We start from the raw sequence: 10,536 nt of genomic DNA, 5'->3' as shown, positions 1-10,536 counted from the left end.
GTACATTGTAAGGGTGAGCAAGGGGTATAAAATGGGCATACTTGGTGAATCTGTTTACAACCACCAAAATCACTTCCTTGCCCTGAGATCTTGGAAGTCCTTCAGTGAAATCCATAGAAACATGTTGCCATGCCATGTCAGCAATGGGAAGAGGGTCTAATAGCCCAGGTTGAAGACAGTTTTCATGTTTAGCTCTTTGGCATATGGGACAAGCAACAACAAAATCTTCCACAATGGTTTTTAATCCAGGTCAATAGAAGATATTTTTGATTCTGTGATAAGTAGCTCTAGTGCCTGAATGACCCCCCATAGGAGAACTATGCAAAGCAGTGATAAGTCTTTGTCTCATATTAGCACAATTGCCCACTAGGATTTTTCCTTTGTATCTAATTACTCCAGCAGTGAGTGTGTAATCAGACATAGTATGATTCTGTGCCAAGAGCAACTTCTCAAGAATTTCCTTAGCACTTGGATCTTGATGATATCCCTCTACTAGTTCTTGTGCCCAGACTGGAGTTGCAACTGAAATTTCCATGCAAGATGGTAAAACTCTTGACAGAGCATCTGCCACTCTATTTGCTATTCCTTTCTTGTACTGAATTTTGAAATTAAACTCCAACAGTTTCATCATCAGTTTATGCTGCACCCCTTAAGTGGTTTTCCGATCTGTTATAAACTTGAGAGATTGCTGGTCTATCTTAATTATGAGTTCATGCCCTATTAAGTAATGTCTCCACCTTTTTAGGGCCTCAAGAATTGCTAGAGCTTCTTTTTCATAAGTTGAAAGTGTTGCATTCCTAGGACAGAGGGAAGAACTGTAGTAAGCCAGTGGCCTGCCCTGTTGCATCAATACCGCTCCAATACCCTTGCCAGAAGCATCCGTCTCCAAGGTGAAAGGTAGAGAAAAATTGGGGAGAGCTAGTACAGGAGCTATAATAAGAGCTTGTTGTAGTTGCTGAAAGGCTGCATCTTGTACCTTTGTCCATTGAAATTGTCCCTTCTTAAGCAAATCATGCAAGGGTCTGCAAATCAGTCCATAATTCTTTATGAATCTCTTGTAGTATCCTGCCAAACCTAAGAAGCTTCTCAGTTTTGTCACATTATCAGGAACTGGCCATTCTGCAATAGCTTTGATATTTTGGGGTCAGTGGCTACTCCTTCAGCAGATATCATATGGCCCAAGTACTCCACTTTGTTGGACTGCAAACGCACACTTGGATAATTTTGTTGATAACTGGTTTTCCTTAAGGATTTTGAGTACAGCTTCTATATGTTCCATGTGCTCATCTAGTGTTTTACTGTAGATGAGTGTATCATCAAAGAAAACAAGGACAAATTTCCTCAAGTAAGGGCCAAAGATCTTGTTCATCAAGGCTTGAAATGTGCCAGGGGCATTAGATAAGCCAAAAGGCATTACTAAGTATTCAAGGTGACCCAGAAATGTACTAAAAGCAGTTTTGTGTATATCATTAGGGTGCATCCTGATCTGATGATACCCTGCCCTTAAATCCAATTTGGAGAAGTATTTGGCCCCTTGCAGTTCATCCAGTAGATCCTCTATCACTGGAATGGGAAAATTGTTTTTGATTGTCACTGAGTTGAGTTTTCTGAAATCAGTACACAGTCTCATGGAATTGTCCTTTTTCTTAACTAAAATCACTGGTGAAGCATAAGGACTCTGACTGTGTCTAATGAAGTGAGCTGCTAGTAATTTCTTGATTTGTTCTTCCATCTCCTTTTTCTGGTGCAAAGGAACTCTGTAAGGCCTAGAATGAGGAGGTTCAGTTCCAGGTTTTAATGGAATAGTATGATCACATTCCCTCTATGGGGGTAATGTGTTAGGTTCCTCAAACAGGTCAGCATACTGCATGAGCAGTTTCTGTATTTGGGGAGGTGTTTTGAACCCAGCAGGAGCCTGTAGGATTATATTGTGTACTTGCAAGAGAAATGCTTCAGCTCCTTTTTCAAGTAACTTGTTCATTGTTTCAGCAGGGACCTCTTTCACTTTCTCAGGAGTGTTGAATATTGCAGCAGTGACTGTTGTCTTCCCTTGCATAGTGAAACTAAAAGAGTTTTCTGGAATATTGAAAGCCACTAGGCTCATAAGTGTAAACCAATCATAACCCAATATCACATCATGGCCAGGCGGTGGAAGAACTCTGAAGTTATACTACAGAGCATGTTTTGCTAACTGAAAATTACAGTTAGGGACTACTGCTTTAGATATTAATTTGCATCCTCCTGCAACAGTAACCATCTTAGGCTGCACTGGTAATAAGTGGCAACCAGCCTTTATAGCAAAGTCCTGACTGATAAAAGAAGAGGAACTTCTAGAGTCCAACAGTGATGTTGCTCTCTTTCCATTGATGTGAATAATTACAGTGGGAGTGGGAACTGCCAGTTTTTGTCCCATTGCATGGACAGTGATGAACATAACTTGCTCTCCCTCCTCAGGTATTTCTTCCTGCTCTTGTTGTAATTCTTCTGCTCCCACTTCTTGATCAGCTTGTTCTTGTTGCATTAAATGCACATGTGGAATTAACTTGCATTTGTGGCCATGCACCCACTTATCACCACACCTCCAACACTCTCCTAATTTCCTCATTTTCTGGAATGTAGTGTTGTTTGCATCAGTTTGTTTATTCTGAACATTCTGATGTGCAGTAGTGTTGGAGTTGTTGGTTTTAGTCTGGTATACACCACTATTTTTCTGATAAAAATTGACATAGCTGCTACTACTCTTCTTATTGGCTGTAGTACTAGGAGGAAAGTTGGGTTCAATCTCTTTGGCCAAACAAAAAGCATCAGTTAATGATTGTGGCCTCAATGGTCTCAGTTGAAATTTAATCCCCTCTCTGAGGCCATTTACATAACACCTGACAAACCATGTTTCTCCCAGTTCAGGATTTTCTACCATGACTTCTGCCATCAGATCTTCAAACAATTTGGTATATTCAATCACTGTGTTGTTGTCTTATTTCAGTGAATTGAACTTTTCAGTAAGGTCATAAGAGCCCTATTGAGAAAATCTCTTGACCACTTCTGCTCCAAACTGTTTCCATGTCAACTATTTCTTCAGGAGTCCAGATCTTCTGAGCCAAACACCAGCTTCATCAATTATATATAGCTGAGCTAATGGTATTTTATACTCTTTAGGAGCAGCTGCCATTTGGAAATACTTGTTACATTGCCTCAACCAACCAACTGGATCCTCTCATGAAAATTTAGGGAAATCCATCTTGGGGCCCTCAGTCAGAGATCTCATGAATTGTGCTTGCATGTCCTGTTCATAAGTCATGTGATATCCTTGCCACAACTGCCTTTCTCTGTTCTGCTGAAAGTGCTGATTGAAAGCAGGTGTATGTTCAACATGTCTTGGTGTTACTGGAGTACCCACTGGGCTGTAAGTTTCCTGTCTCCCTTGATTTCCAAAACCAGGAGGACCATTTGCTTTGTTTGTTCGAGTGGGAGGTAGATTCTATAAGTGCACTTCTTCCAACTGTTTAGATTTTTCTTTCTCTGCTGCTAGTTGCTTTCTTAACTATTCAATTCTGGTTTCTTGATCAGGCACTTGATCTGGGTTCAGGATTGGAGACTTGGGCACTATCTGAGACGTTGAAGGTCTATCCAGATGTGGAACTTGTTGAGTGGTTTTAACCAAGGTCTGCAAAATAGTGTTGATCGCTGACAGTTCCTTGCTCAGATCCAGCACCACTTGTTCCACTGAACCCACAGTCGATGAAATTTCTCCCTGTTTAGAGCCAATTGCCTGAACATCCTCTTGCAACTTGGACACCTGTGATTGCATTCTAGCGCTGTCCTTCTGGAGTACTCCAACATCCTCACGCAGTGCCAGTACTTCCTGAAGATTTGACTCATCCATCGGTTTGGCACGCCCCATCTCCTTGATCTGAAGTCAGGGTGAGGAATTTTACTACTGAATCTTCAGCAGCCCTTCCCTAGACCACAGATCCTTCCGCCGCCTACCTAGTCGCCACCTAGGCACACGGATCAGAGCATAGAGCACGGGATTTTACCGATCGAGCAATGTGCTCAAACAACCGTCTGCTCGACCAATCTGCGCCCGAATTCTCACCGCCGCCAGAAACACTGTGCCAACCCCGCCGCCAACGCCGCCTACAACTCGCGTCAGGTGATCGCGCTAGAAGAAGGGTGGGAAGAAGGGTGGGACTCACTGATCTCAAAAAAATTTGCCCCTCCGGAGCGCCGCTGTCGAGAATCAATGGCTCATGATACCAATTTGTCAGGCCCGAGTGGATTATAGGGTAGGATTTAGTAATTTCGGGAACGAGCTAGCAGAATTGTCTCGGATCTTATGTATATTGAGTGTATAAAAGGGAGGCAACTGTGTGAGGGTTCTAGCCCCGATCAAAGCATTCAGCAAATCATCATGCTCTCTCGCCAGCCACAACCCGGCTGTTATAGGTAGAGCAAGGACAACTCACTAACAGAAAAGGTAAGAAAGGTACAGCAACGGTCACGGCCATCCAACGGTGGTGATCGACTGGGATAGGAGGTCGCCATCATATCCATCCATCTACTGAATCGGATTTGCCGGAAACGCTACAGCGATAACTGAATCTTGAGCCACGCTTATTGAACTAGCCTGACACATAATCCCCTCGGAAAGGAAAAAGGGAAATTCCTGCAGTCATATGATGACCAACAACCTATTTGGTCCCTAAAAAAACTTTTTGAGATATATTTTATTGAAACAGAAAGTACCTATATTAAATTAAAGGACGTGGCTAGCAGGCGTCCGAGCGCCCGTTGGAGGGATCGAACGCTCTTTCAAATATGGAAAGAGCTGCTGGCACACCCGACGCAGCTCACCAAAAAAGGAATCTTATCCCACGTGTATTTATTTGGAGGTCTAAAAAGTTTTAAAAGCTATAACTTTTGATTTAAGCATCGAAATCTAATTTTGTTTTCACAGCTGGGTTTCTCGCGACGGGTTCTTCAAAACTAAATCTCATATAGATAGGTTTCGTCAAACTTTTTTTCAAGGCAACTTTAGGTACGATAGAGGAAACTTTAGTGCTATAGGAAAGCAACTTCATTTTTTTGCCTAGTAGGACTACCTATTAGGTTGGTTTGTGTAAAAATGAGAAAATCACACAAAAATATGAGGCACCTTTAGTGCTACATATAAGTAACTTCATTGCACTATGTGTATCAATGAATATTGCTAAAATTATCACAACTGGCCTACCATGGTTGCTCAGTTGCCTACCATGCATATTCAGTTGCCTATTAGTGATGCCCAGTTGCCTACAATACTATGAAATTGACCTACCATTGACATCCAGTTACCTGCTATTGATAATTAGTTACCTATCATTACTGCTTAGTTGTCTAACTTTGCAAATTAGTTGCCTACAGTTGTGAAGCTGCTTATCATTGTGTTTTTCCTAAGTTTTCTAAAACACTATGAAGTTACCTATCGGTGATGCTCGGATGACTGACATTTTAAGATCGTTATGCAACCTGGATATCAAACAAAAAAGTTAGCAATTTTGGGGGTGTTTTTGTGCAACTCCAGTGCATTCAACAAGCAACTCATGTGTATTTTCCATCATTATATCTGGAGATTTCAATAATTTTCACAGGCAACTCATGCAAAAATTATGAACAACTTGTGTAGGCTTGTGGGCAACCGTCTGATCCACCCCTATGAAACTTCTCATCACCCCCTATACAATTTATCATCTGTCACTACTTATGCAATCAGCCAACACCCACGACTTGGCTAGCCAACACCCACGCGCACTCCACCAGAAAAGGAAAGAATAAGGCTATCACACCATCCATCTCCACATAGTTTTGAAATTTGGATTCATGATTGACAACTTATATCCCACAAAAACTTTTCAATATTGTAGGAAACTTAGGTCCCTTGATGGACAACTTTCATACTATTTTAGACAATTGGGGTGTGTAGACAACTTCGTAGCAATATAGGCAACTTGGTTTCTGAGGCAGGCAACTTAGAAGCCATGTTAGGCAATTTTCCACTCTGCGGTAAGCAACTTTCACAGTATCGTAGGCAACTAAACTATCGACAACTTAGTTTTTGATGTATGCAACTTAGCAACCATGGTAACCATCTATTAGACTATTGCACACGACTATTAGTAGGCTAGTAGGTGAATCGCTAATACACGCAATGCACTTCATCTAGCATCAAAGTTGCTCCAATTTAGCACTAAAGTTGTCTCATCTAGCATCAAAGTTGCTTGAAAAAAGCATCAAACCATATTCATATGGGATCTAGTTTTAAAGAGTTCATCACGAGGAACCCAACGACGGAAACGGATCATAATTCCAACACGCGATTTGAAAGTTATAGCCTTTTGGAATTTTCTTGTAATGAAATTAATGCATCTTTTGTCATCGTTGGGTTCATATGGTTGGTTGGGCGAGTTCGTGAAAGATCAACGTATTAGTGGATGAATCCTTCCATATATGGGCAACTTAGGATGATGCTAAACTACTTGTTAGTCATGGCACGCAACTTAGGATATTGGTAGCCTACCTCGGAAACTAAGTTGCGTATAATACAATCAACTTGGAGGCGAAACTAGTTATGGTAGAATACTTGCTAGTTATGGTAGAAAACTTAGAGGTGAACCTAGTTAACCTGGTAGTATGGTAATCAACTTTGAAGGAATTTTCGATGATAGGCATTCATACTACATAGACTAACTAGAAGTTGCTTTCCTACAACATTAAAGTTGCTTTTGTAGTATACAAAGTTGCCCCCCCAAAAAAGTTAGTCAAAACATACTCATATGAGATCTAGTTTTGAAGGGCTCATCACCAGGAACCTAGTGGTGAAAGAGGATCTTAATTTTGATACTCGGTTCAAAAGTTATAGCTTTTTAAATATTTGAAACACGCATTAAATACATGCATGTGATATCTTACTGAGAAACTCACGGGATGGGATGGTACGCAGATACGTCGGGGACCATGTGCTTTCCATGCGTGTTAATCCTCTCCGTGGACCCCATGATTGGGTTGACTTAATTGCACTTTGTATTAGCCACATGTTGGGAAGGAAATTGACAGACATGAGCGTGCGCTCAAGACGACGATCCAGCGCAGCTGCGCGTTCAAGAATTCAGGTAAATTAAAATTAGAAAAAACAACTTGTTTGTAGAGCTCTCCACGGCAGCGAGAAGCATGAGTACCACTTAATTAGTGATTTCGCCATATCTCGCTCTTTGTGAGACGGTAGCTCACCTCGCCTCTGACGCGAGGGTTAGCGGGCCCGCCCACACGTGTTACTGTGTTTTTTTGCCGTGCTCAGTTGTTTGTCATGATTTTTCATGCATGCTAAAAGGAAATTTCCATGATCGTGACAACATAATTGCCATACCGAACATTGGATTACCATGGCTAAAAATCTACTGTCATATTTTTAACATTTTAGAAGAAAATTCCTGCCCCTAAAAAGAAAAGGTTCCAATGGTCTTAAAGACCACAATCATTCCTAGTCCGACAAGAACCGACATCCGGATCACAGGTGGCGGATGAGACGAGGATGGTGGCTGGCGGCGCAAACCCTAGTGTCGTGGTCGCTGCGTCGTCTCCTGCGGGGTGCGGGGTGGGTGGGAATGAGTCGGGATGGGGGCAAGGTGCTTGGCTAGCTTATATGGGAGGGTATTTCACTTGCAAAAATTGCGAAGTACTCCCTCTGTAAACTAATATAAAAGCGTTTAGATCACTAAAGTAGTAGTGATCTAAATGCTTTTATATTAGTTTACGAATGGAGTATCAGGGACTCAAGGGTAGGGAGGTCGCGCGATCATTCTAATGTGGTTGCAGCTTCTCGGGGCGAGCTTTTCCTCGCACGTACAAAAAAACGTCTATTTGGTTGGGTTGCTAGCTTATAGCATGGAAAGCCAGTGTATATCTGATACGTCTCCAATGTATCTATAATTTTTTATTGTTCCATGCTATTATAGTATCAATCTTGGATGTTTTATATGCATTTACAAGCAGTTATATATTATTTTTGGGACTAACCTATTAACTTAGTGCCCAGTGCCAGTTGCTGTTTTTTGTCTGTTTTTGGTTTTTCAGAATCTCAGTAGCAAAAGAAGTCTAGATGCCATGAAACAATTTAGAGATTTTTTATGGACAAAAGATATACTAGAAGCTTTGGTAGATGACCAGAAGATGAAACATGGGCCCACAAGGCACCAGGGCATGCCCTGGTGGCTGGTGGGGCCCACGTGGCTCCATTTGACCTAACTCCGCCTCTATAAATTCTCTAAAATCGGGAAACCAACAAGGAACCAACCAAAATACTTTTTCCACCGCCGCAAGTTCCAGAACAACGAGATCCCATCTGGAGGCCTTTTCTGGCACTCTGCCGGAGCGGGATTCGATCACAGAGGGGCTCTACATCAACCATGATCCCCTTCTGATGATGTGTGACTAGTTTACCACATACATATGGGTCCATAGTTAGTAGCTAGATGGCTCTCCCTCTCTTTTTGATCTTCAATACAATGTTCCCCTCGATGTTCTTGGAGTTCTATTTGATGTAATCACTTTTGCAGTGTGTTTGTTGTGATCCGATGAATTGTGAGTTTGTGATCAGATTATCCATGAATATTATTTGAGTTTTATCTAAACTCTTTTATGCATGATTGTTATAGCTTTGTATTTCTCTCTGATCTATTGATTTAGTTTGGTCAACTAGATTGATTTTTCTTACAATGGGAGAGGTGCCTATAATGGGTCCGATCTTGCGGTGCTCAGTCCCAGTGACAGAAGGGGACATGACACGTATTTATATCATTGCCATTAAGTAAAAATGGGATTTATTCATGCATGAGTTTACGTTGTCTACACCATGTCATCTTGCTTAAGGCGTTACTCCGTTCTTTATGAACCTAATACTCTAGATACATGCTGGATAGCGGTCGATGTGTGGACTAATAGTAGTAGATGCAGACAGGAGTCGGTCTACTTGTCTCAGATGTGATGCCTATATACATAATCATTGCATCGGATATCGTCATGATTATTTGCTTTTCTATCAATTTCCCAATAGTAATTTGTTTACCCACCGTATGCTATTTTCAAGAGAGAAGCCTCTACTAAATACTATGGCCTGGGTCTACTTCTATCATATTAAAAACCCTAAAAATGCTTTGCCTAATTTTACTTTATTTATTTTATTTTATATTTTTATTCGATCTATCTATCAATTACTACACAATTTAATCTTGCACGTAACCTCCGAGGGATTGACAACCCCTTGTTCACGCTGGGTTGCAGGGATTTGTTGTTTGTGTGCAGGTGCTGCTAACGAGGTGTTGCGTGATTCTCCTACTGGATTAATAACCTTGGTTCTTAACTGATGGAAATACTTATCTCTATTGTATTGCACCATCCCCTTCTCTTTGGGGAAATTCCAACGCGGTCCACAAGTAGCAATATCTTAACGTAATCCCTTGTCATATCCAGTTGTAGTGGTTTTAGGGGGGTGGAGGCAAATGAGTGGATGACATAGAAAAGGCTATGATGATCAAGAGACGTCCAAGGATTAGTGGGGCATTATTAGAAAAGATAAGCTTATTTGGCAAAAACCTCTAGGAAGGAGGGTCGGGCCTCGGTTCATCCCGCTGACGCTCTACATTGTACAACTGGTAACGTTAACATGGTGGACCTCCTCGATGCAGTCGTTTTTCAGAAACGCGGTACAAATACAACCACTTACATACACTCACCTTTATGAGAAACTCAGTCGACAGATCTTGAGATACATGAAATCACCACAGTTGTCTCACTATTGACGGGAAAGTCATCTCCCACTGAATGAATATTTCAACTTTATGAGACACATGTGTCAAACGTAGGGCTTGATCCCTGGTTGGTTAGGGTACAACCATCCTCTTAGCCATCCAATCTTAGGTTGGTTCTCCTTCCTCAATCCATTCAATAACATCCAACGTGTCATCAATCTCTGTTTCAACGCGACAAGACCATGGATGTGTCACCACTCATGTTTCAACGTTGATACACTAGTTCATTTGCATTTATCCCATACCCAAGCAGCTCATGGCATCTCCAAGTGGTTCATGAAAACCCCTCCTCCGTGCATCCTCGGACATTTTCGAACATGTCCATGGACAACACCCATTTGTCCATCAAAACCCAAGTGCACAGCCGCATCCCCCATTTGTCCTCCTCCATTTTTCAAGACATTTTAGAGCCAATTTTACATGATCGCAAACTAGGTATAGTTAAAATTACTATGGACATTGTTCAAACTAAACATAGGACATAGTTCAAACATAATTAAACATAGACATATACTAAACCTTGACATAGCCTAACGTCTAATGAACATGGGCCTGAAGTTGAGGTGAAGTTGGAACACTCTTGGGCGGCCACTACCACCGTCATTGTCCCGACGACATGTCCAACAGGTTGCAATGCGATGTTTTCATAGGGCCTCGGCCTTTGCAGTGCACTCTTCGACTCCCCGACACGCTT

This window comes from Triticum aestivum, chromosome 2A (genome assembly GCF_018294505.1).
Source record: "Triticum aestivum cultivar Chinese Spring chromosome 2A, IWGSC CS RefSeq v2.1, whole genome shotgun sequence".
NCBI classification, from domain to species: Eukaryota; Viridiplantae; Streptophyta; class Magnoliopsida; order Poales; family Poaceae; genus Triticum; species Triticum aestivum.
Note: the sequence above shows the minus strand (reverse complement) of the source record.